Here is a 10000-nt window from a genome sequence, read left to right as displayed (position 1 = left end):
AAACACGTGTCGTACAGCTGCTAATTTTCACGGACATACCATGCGCATGAGCTACCCCAAACACGATTGCAAAGTCTTGTAACTGGGTAATAAGCTCGATACCACAAATATAGTGTAAGTGGCATTTTAAATAAAACCTTTCTCTCAAGTAGACTGCTGCCAAGAAAAGCTTTGGTTCTCGAGGTCCCATAAAACTCAATTTAGGATACAGGCATCAAAATATAAGTCTACACTAAAACTGCACCAGTGGGAAATACTTACCAATACACAATGTGAACTTTTAGCTTGGTCATGACTGACAGTTGATTTGGTCAGAGTCGTTGTCACTTTGTATCTTTCAAGGTTCAAGATCAGCACCACACTGACAGGCTGCCGCTCTCGTGTGTTCCGAGTCTCCGACCGACTCGGCTTGGTGCATTTCGGTTACCATCGAGCGCTCAGCATCCGCAGTTGCCAGCTATAGTTTCTCGATTCGCTGTCACAACAATAGAAGGGTTTGCCAATGCTGTACTTCCCAATCAATGTTCTCATTCGTTTTTATTCTATCCATTTTTACTGACAGAACGAACTTAACAAAATGGCTGCGTGTGTACTGACTGTCCCATGTTCGACAGCTGAATAAAAGTTGTAATTCAGGTAGCATATAATGCACTCTTAAAATCTTAAGTTTGAACGAATATGAAGTTTGAGATATACGCGGCAGTAATTTAGTTTGTTTATCACTATCAGAATTTCAGTATATACTTACGACTGAAATTAAGTCGCAACAACATCGGATACCAGAGTAAGGATTACAACATAGGTGGTACCCTCTGTTTGGCAACGTTAATTAATTCTCCCTGAATATATTTCGTTTTGGACAGTACCTGTGATGATTATGCGAGATGACAATGAGACTGAAGAAAGGTATGCAGTGATATTAAAAATCAATAAAACTTCATAGATTCGGATGTAAGCTATGTACGAAACTATACACATGACGTAAGAGCTATAGTACTAATATCATTTACCAGCGGTACAGTGCATAACAGTAAAGCGTTGTAAGCGCCTCTCAATAATGGTAACCGGCAACACTCTGGCAACGGCTGTGTGTGTGTGAGAGAGAGAGAGAGAGAGAGAGAGAGAGAGAGAGAGAGAGAGAGATGAGGGGGGGTGCGGGAGGAGGAGGGGTTGCTACGGTAGCTATTCCCCTCCGGTTGACAGGTAAAACGCGAAGACGCGTGGTTTTTATTTTTTTTCACATGTTATACAAGGCATGGCATTTCGCTTACTCGGGGAGTAAGCCTACACACTACTTTGTTGCTTTTGTGGGGGTAGGAAAGGTCTGAAAAAGGTGTTTCGGGTTGAGTTAAAGATATAGGAATTTTCGGATAGGACATCTATGATATATTTATTAAAATGAAAATGTGAAAAACGTATGATATATTTATTAGAATGAATATGTGAAAAATGAAAAATGTGCATATCAAACAGCACAGAAAAATTATTTCTAATTAAATATATCGTATTTTTTCGTTGTTGAAACAACTGGCCATCTGTCCGTAGATTTTAGCAGATTTTAATTAATTTGATGTAATGAATTTACACGCCATAGAATTATTTTGTTTCCATTTATAACTGAGAATAAATGAACGTGTTTAATTTGTGTCCTTTTTATTGATCCTTGTTGATAGTATGAGTGGTACAAATGATGAGTATTAATTATGAAGACTATTAGCAGTCGCTGCGTCAGTCTGACTTAGGATTTCCGAAAGAACAACTGTCATTATTAGAAACAAAAGATCATAACTGCCTTATACTGTCTTTTGAGGAGTAAAAGATATCTGAAACTGACGAAATCGGTTTGATGACGCCCGACCTTCATCGCTTACACTGGGAGTAAGCCTACAAACTATACTCGGTTTTTTTCCATCTGTCCACCCGCCTGTGGTGTTTGCGTATGGTAACACTGCGTCCCGGGCTTTAGATAATTACATTCAGCTTACATTCAACAATAATAACTATCCTATTTCGAATATTAACGGTGTAATTCGCATACAGTAAATTATTAATGTACACCCAGATATCCTTTTATTTACCTAAAACTTTCACATAGCGTAACTATCTAAAGCCCGGGACGCAGTTTTACCATACGCAAACACCACAGGCGGGTGGACAGATGAAAAAAAACAGAGTATAGTTTGTTGTTGTGGTTGTTTGGGGGGTTAGGAAAGGTGTATGGAAGAGCCTAAAAAGATCTGAAAGAGGTGTTTCCCACTAAGTTAAAGATACAGGAATTTTAGGGTAGAATGTTTATAATTTGTTTATTAGAATGAAAATGTAAAAAATAATTAATGTATATTATGTTAAACAGTACAGAAAAATTATTTGTAATAAAATATAGTGTATTTATTTCCTTTTTTTATGGTGAAACAAGGATCTATTTGACCAAAGATTTCAGCACGTTCTCATTTACGTTAAGAATTAGGAATATAATGTTTACAACTTATGCATGAGGGGAAAACCCTGCACAGGTCGTGAGTAAGCTGGAGGTCGGATGACGCGTTGTTTGATTTACCAATATTGCCAGTTATTCATCTTTCCGTTAATGCACTATTATTACTGATTTGTAATTTCTAAAATAAAATATGTCTACTTACAGTCTTCGTTATACTGTTACTTTTCATTTTATTTACTTGGGTATCTATTTTTGTGAAGGCTTGCTTTACAAGTTAATAATAGCTTAGTAGGTTTTCAACATGGACGTACACGTTATAATAATAATAATAATATACAGCACAATAAATAAATCAGTTAATCAATCAATGGTTGATACCAGCATTTTTAGTGAGCCTAATGTTCTGGGACTTCACTAGTATGAAAATCTTTTTTTATCCGGAAAGTCAAATATCAAAGATGTCACTCTTGTCTTAAAAAATCATTAACAAGCTTCTAGCGCCACTGATGCGCCAGAAGAGCGCTGCTCATCGCGACTGAAATCAATAGAATATCACATAAGATAAAAAAGATAGAAGGTCAGTGACTGCCTCAGTTGATCTGCCAGCATTCGTTACATCACTAAGTTGTCATGCATCTAACTTACAATGAAATTGAGCTGTCATGCATCTAACATACAATGAAACTGAGTTGTCATGCATCTAACTTACAATGAAATTGAGCTGTCAGGCATTTAACATACAATGAAACTGAGTTGTCATGCATCTAACTTACAATGAAATTGAGCTGTCATGCATCTAACATACAATAAAACTGAGTTGTCATGCATCTAACTTACAATGAAACTGAGTTGTCATGCATCTAACTTACAATGAAACTGAGTTGTCATGCATCTAACTTACAATGAAATTGAGCTGTCATGCATCTAACATACAATAAAACTGAGTTGTCATGCATCTAACTTACAATGAAACTGAGTTGTCATGCATCTAACTTACAATTAAATTGAGCTGTCATGCATTTTAACATACAATGAAACTGAGTTGTCATGCATCTAACTTACAATGAAACTGAGTTGTCATGCATGTAACTTACAATGAAATTGAGCTGTCATGCATTTTAACATACAATGAAATTGAGCTGTCATGCATTTTAACATACAATGAAACTGAGCTGCCATGTATCTAACGTACAGTGAACTTGACTAATCATGCATCTAACGTACAAAGAAATTGAGCTGTCATGCATCTAACATACGGTGAAACTCAGTTGTCATGCATGTGACTTACAATGTAATTGAATTGGCATGCATCTCGCTTACAAAGAAATTGTTAAAAACAAACTTATTGTATTGTTTAAAAAACACTTATAGTATCATGAGTTTTAAAATGGAAAAAGAAATCCGCAGTTACGTAACTGCAAATATAATTTCAAAAAAACTAAAAGAGAGCTTTCGAGAATCTGTATTATTCCTATTGTCAGTCTGATGCGGAGAAGTAGAGATGCTAAACGGAGGGGAATCGTAAAGATTCTCGAGAACTCTCAGTATAGTTTTATTTCTAATTACATTTGTAAAGTTACATACGTAACTGTGACTTTCTTTCTCCAATGAAATTATTGATGACGCTGCAGCAACGAGGGCCAAAACTAATAAATAAAAGATTTTGAGTCATGAGTGGATCGGAACATTACCATCTATACCTTTATTCATTTATTTATTTATCTAGTCTGTGTGACATCGGTATCCTGACATTATTATGAGAACTGTAATGGTTGCTTTGAATCCCTTGTGTTTTTGCACAGCATGAAAAATGCTTTACAAGATGTGAATAATATTATATAATGCTCATAGTAAGTGAATTGTATAATATCATATAATGAGCATTATATAATGTAGACAGAGGTGTGAGCGAACATTTCGTGATCCCATATGTTATGACTTATTACATTTAACAAAAAGAGACCTTAGGTTGGTAAATTGATAAATAAGTCAACGATTGGTTGGGCCTTATTCTAATGGAGAAGACCGGATGGTGGGATGTGGTAAAAGATATCTGTTTCCGTACGTGACTATCAAATAAGAAAATGTGGAAATTTAACACCTACATAACAGTTCTCTTATCAACAAGAAGGAGCCAAAGGAAATATCAAGTTGGAGGGCATATCATCAAATTCTATTTTTTTTAAATGTAAGAAAAATTGGTAGTTATAACGGTATGCATGGAGCATTAGTATTGTAGTATAGGTACTCCTGTATTGTGGCAAGCCCTTAGAATTTAATGTGTGCGTATATATGTGTGTGTGTTTGTACATACACACATTACATTCTAAAGGCTAGTATATTACAGGAACATATTGCAATACTAATGCTTCATGCATACCATTAAAACTACCAATTTATTTTTAATTTTTAAGACTATTTTAATATTTGTGAGTTCCTTTGTTTTTATCACTGAATGTTATTTATGTGTCTCTTTGCTCTCTTACAGACTGATGATGCACAGAAGTTTCATGTGCGAAACGTTTCGTTGAAAATAAACTTTATTCCTTTTACTGGTTGTATCATGGACACCTTCTGAAGCTCATATATATTTATTTAACTGAGTCTCTCTCTCTCTCTCTCTCTCTCTCTCTCTCTATATATATATATATATATATATATATATATATATATATATATATATATATATAAATAAACCTTGCTGCAACGGCGTAGCGGAGGAGAGCGTCTTTCAGTGGGTTAATGAAATATTCAGGAGTACGGGCTACCGGGAGGGGAAAGGCCATTCACTGGCATTCCCCTTTTTGCGTCGTAGAAAGGTTAGCAGTTAACGTTTGGCGACAGAAGTAGTCAAAACATCCGGCCAAACGTGGCGTTGCGGATATGATTTCACAAGAGAAAAAATTAATAAGTTATCTGATAAAAGATTTCAAAGGACACCTCAATTGTATGATGGGATGAATGAAAAGAAAAACATATAAAGAAATTTGTTAATATATATATATTATATATATATATATATATATATATACTATATATATATATATATAGATATGCATATATATATATATATATATATATATATATAATTTTTTTTTCTGAAGTTACTCAAGTTTCATACTTATAAAACATGTGAAAATTTGGAACCTGCACTATCCACACGTTTTTTTACCAACTTTCACATTTAGATATTATAAATGTTTTTTCGTGGTGTAGCTTTAAAATATCCATTTTTAAGAACATTACATGTATATTTTACACACACATTATATATATATATATATATATATATATATATATATATATATATATATATATATATATATATATATATAATGTGTGTGAGGGTGCGTGTGTGTAAATATACAAGTAATGTTCGTAAAAATGGATATTTTGAAGCTACATCACGAAAAACCATTTATAAACATTTTTATATCTAAATTTGAAAGTTGGTAAAATAACGTGTGGACAGTGCAGGTTCCAATTTTCACATGTTTTATAAGTATGAAACTTGAGTAACTTCAGAAAAAAAAATATACACACACACACACCACACACATATATATATATATATATATATATATATATATATATATATATTATTATATATATATATAATTTTGCATATAATTCACGTGACGCTTCCTTGGGTACCGTAAGAACGATACTATGAAACAGACATCGCAACTGCCTTTTTGTATAGTTTTCGCCTTTTTGGCGCTCATTTTATAATAATCTATTTTTCATCTACCTAAGTGTCTTTCAATCAAACTATCTGTCTTTACAGTTCCAATAAATAGTTCAGTGTTCGTTTGAACTCGTTTGATTTCCAAGTTCTGGAGACCAAGAAGAGAGAGAGAGAGAGAGAGAGAGAGAGAGAGAGAGAGAGAGAGAGAGAGAGAGAGAGTTATACACTTAAAGCAGTTTATGATTCGAAATCAATAAATGTTTGACAGGAATTCACTGTTCAATTTAAAATCGATAGATCTAAAAAGAGTATGCTGTATTAACCACATTTTTGTTATTGTCTATATTAATATTCTACACTACATCCCTAATTTGAAACAAAATCTTCTCCCTCTTATCTTAAAAGCAAGTTAAGTTTAACCTTTAGAACTATCAATATATTTTTTATCTTGACAGCAAACAGATAGCGTTTCTAAGGATATTGGAACTCTACTTTTAATCCCTCTAAGCATTCTAATAAGATGAGACGAAATTCCAGTAAGGTTTTAAAGTTTCTAGGAGGAATACAGAAATTTTGCTGATTAAGAAATTCTAGATTTTAGTCTTTGACGCTGTAAGTTCCACAATTATTTTATTGACTTATTGCACTGAAACTAATGTCAAATAAAAATCTTTGTGTACTAGAGTTGTAAGTCAATGTAAGCTGACCCAAATTATGAAAGCTGTATTGTACACCAGTTTTGCTGGGCAAGAATGTACATTTTCAGTTATTGTTTTTGCTCCTGTGAGAGAGACTGCCTGCTGTAATGACAACAGATGTGTTTTTGAGTGTCGTCTATCCTTTTATGACCTTATTATGTTGTCAGGTTTGAAGCTCTTTTTAAAAATTGTCGAAATTATTGAATAACTTCCAGGTCTACATGGGCTGTGTATTTGTAACAAATTTTGAAAAATTTCAAACTATTTCCATAGGTTTTTATTTATCTTTTTTAAGTCTTCCTTGGATTATACAATTATGCAGGCAGTTTTATAGGCCCCTGTTCCAGTCTGCCTAATATTGTTCAGACCACTAATCCTCCTCAGAAACATAAGCCTTAAGAAAACGGATTTGGTCGCTTATGAAAGCTTCCAAGACGTTTGTCTTCTGCAAGAAGGTTTGTTAGCCATTACTATACCTTTTCCCACACAGAGTGACCCGAGCTCCTAAAAATGATGTAGCATCGTACTTACCAAATTTCTATTTATATCTGTTAGGTTTTTCTGTTATTGATGTAAGAATTTTTAGAAATTAAGCAGTTACTTGATTCAATTGTTTTTCCAGATATTTAATAAACTGCTTTTGCAAGTTACATTTAAACCGGTTATGTAATATACAGACTACCAACTTGATTGGTTCACGCGTAATTTTCTTTTCTTTTCTGCCAGATCAGAACATCCTTGAAGTTCTATTGTTAAAAAACGAGTATTTAGGTAGTGAGGCCGCAGTATACATAGGTAGGCCTCTTAAATTCCCTGGGATGTTGCTCAGGGTTTAGTAGGAGTCAAAGTGATTTTAGTTTTCGTACGGCTACCACAGGGTACGAAAATAGATGAGGTCAGACGGCAGCTCACCTTGCCTAGGGCAACTACCCTTTGTCTCTAATTAGCCACAGGGCTTTTCAAGGTGAGGCTCCTCCCTCAGTCCTTTCCCTTCCGTGTTCCAGGTACAATGGTTATGCTGAGCCATACGCCGCCTATGGTGATGCCATGACTGAGCAGACGATGACTGCGAACTTTGAAGAATACTCTTCACTCAGCAATACTTTTTTTATATACTTATGCGACCGATCAGCTTGCTATTGTATGATCAATGCGACGTAACACTTTTCTGCACCTGAGTCAGGAATGTATTACATTAGCTAACAAAATATTAAACCTTATCGCTGTAAATTTTGGAATTTATTTAAATATACATTTCTGGCATCTTTATCATAAAACATATCCCACCGACACTTCGAGAACCTTTTACGGGCAAAAGCCTTTGCCAGCACATGGGTATCGCTTAATCTTACAACGAACATCCTCACTGCCGACCGTCTGTTGTTTGCAAATACTATAGCAGGATATTTAAAGTGATATATTTTTGGACATCTGAATTTTCTTACCTTTTTCATCTTTGAATATATGTTGATAGGGTGAATTGTTAAATTACCCATCTCCAGATATCTTTTGTAGAATACCCACTATGTATTTTTTTTTTCAGAAAACTTTGGAAAAGCCATAATTTATTTTCATAAATCGAAACCTTCTGTTGCCCCAAGGTATGTCACAATGACTATGCCTTAGTTGGCTGCTTATTTCGATATCTCGCGAGTGATTCTCGCGCGCGCGCGCGAGAGAGAGAGAGAGAGAGAGAGAGAGAGAGAGAGAGAGAGAGAGAGAGAGAGAGAGAAATGCCTAGATGGGCATTTCCAAATCCTTTGATATGTGGTATTTCGAAAACCTGTAACTCTCAAGGCTGAAACCAACGTATTGTCGGCGCTATCGGTGGGCGAAAAGCATACTTAGATTTAAACAGTTTAAGCTTCTGGTATACCTCGTGGCCCTGTACATCACACAGCTGAGGTTTGGTGTAAATTTTCTTGGTGGTAACCATACATTCGGCCTTCTTCGATCTGAACTAGGAAGGGCACGAGTTGTTATCAATCAATCACTGTTCATGATGGTGTTGAGAGTTCAACTAAAAAAAATAAATGATGGACTTGCGGCGCTTTTTGAGAAGCTGATATTAGAAACACAGGTCCCCCCCCCCCCTATTTGTCTTCAGTCAGTGTACTAAATCATCCCTTGACAGTTATCACCCTCATAAACAACTAATTCATGTCGTACATAATAATAATAATAATAATAATAATAATAATAATAATAATAATAATAATAATAATAGTAACACCAATAATAATAATAATAATAATAATATATTAATAATTTTCATTACTATTATTATTATAAAATATTATTATCCAAATTGTGTGAACATTCATGAGGAGGACAAAATAGGTATTACCTTACAAAGAATGCCCTTAAACTTAATAAAATTGTGAATCTAGGTTAGCCTTGAAGAAGACCATGGATGATCGAAACAGCTGTCGACTTAACAATGTATGTAGAGCAAATGTGCTTTGACGCTTGAAGAAAATGAAGAAAAGAAAAGACTATATTTATATATATATATATATATATATATTATATATATATATATATGTATATATATATATATATATATATATATATATATATATATATATATATATATTATATATAGAATGTCAGATGAAAGAGGGTTATAATTAATAATATATCTAATATGCCAATGTGATGTGCTGTGACTTTTTTGGAATGCGCACATAGAGACCAGAGTCCGAAGCATTGTACCTGAGAAAGCTGATAAATTATTTCTGGGATGGAGTGATACGAAGATGCATAGTTAAGCGGGTCAATGTTCATGAGTTCATGAGAGCTTGTTCAAGGTGCCTTTGGAAACTGGCTGCAACCAGTTACATGGGGCGTGGACGAAGGGTGTGAATTCATATGTACGTGTGCGCCTCTTCCGTTCATAATGGCATCTTTAGCCAAGTCTATGTGGAGACTTACGGAGAGGTCTGTGCAAGAAAGGCAGAGCCACGATGGTGAGTGCCAAAGAGTTTTCTGAACATTGTGTGTAGTTTTCCAGGCTGTAATGGGTAAGTGTTGCCTTACTTTAGCAAAGGGATGGCTTGTTTAATATCTGGTAAAGATGTTTAATCTTTGACTTTGTCTTTACAATTGTGTGTGCTTACGAGTATGTTCTCGTGTCTTTGTAACAGGTGGTTCTAGTGAGGGGACCGAGAGTCCTAG

The 10000-nt window shown here is 34.6% G+C and overlaps 1 protein-coding gene and 1 long non-coding RNA gene across 2 annotated transcripts in view; one reads left to right on the top strand and one right to left on the bottom strand.

The window, feature by feature from the left end:
* LOC135225728 (uncharacterized) overlaps nucleotides 1–420 on the bottom strand; it is a 7657-nt gene extending 7237 nt beyond the window's left edge. Inside the window, exon 1 of the long non-coding RNA XR_010317072.1 lies at nucleotides 262–420. This is a non-coding gene — a long non-coding RNA (uncharacterized LOC135225728). The remainder of the gene's footprint in view (nucleotides 1–261) is intronic.
* Nucleotides 1–10000, top strand: part of LOC135225729 (prostaglandin reductase 1-like) — a 394759-nt gene that overhangs the window by 16952 nt on the left and 367807 nt on the right. The gene's annotated exons all lie outside the window — the stretch shown is intronic.

Source organism: Macrobrachium nipponense, chromosome 13 (genome assembly GCF_015104395.2).
Source record: "Macrobrachium nipponense isolate FS-2020 chromosome 13, ASM1510439v2, whole genome shotgun sequence".
NCBI classification, from domain to species: domain Eukaryota; kingdom Metazoa; phylum Arthropoda; class Malacostraca; order Decapoda; family Palaemonidae; genus Macrobrachium; species Macrobrachium nipponense.
The sequence above is the reverse complement of the archived record's forward strand: the minus strand, read 5'-3'. Positions and strand labels throughout refer to the sequence as shown.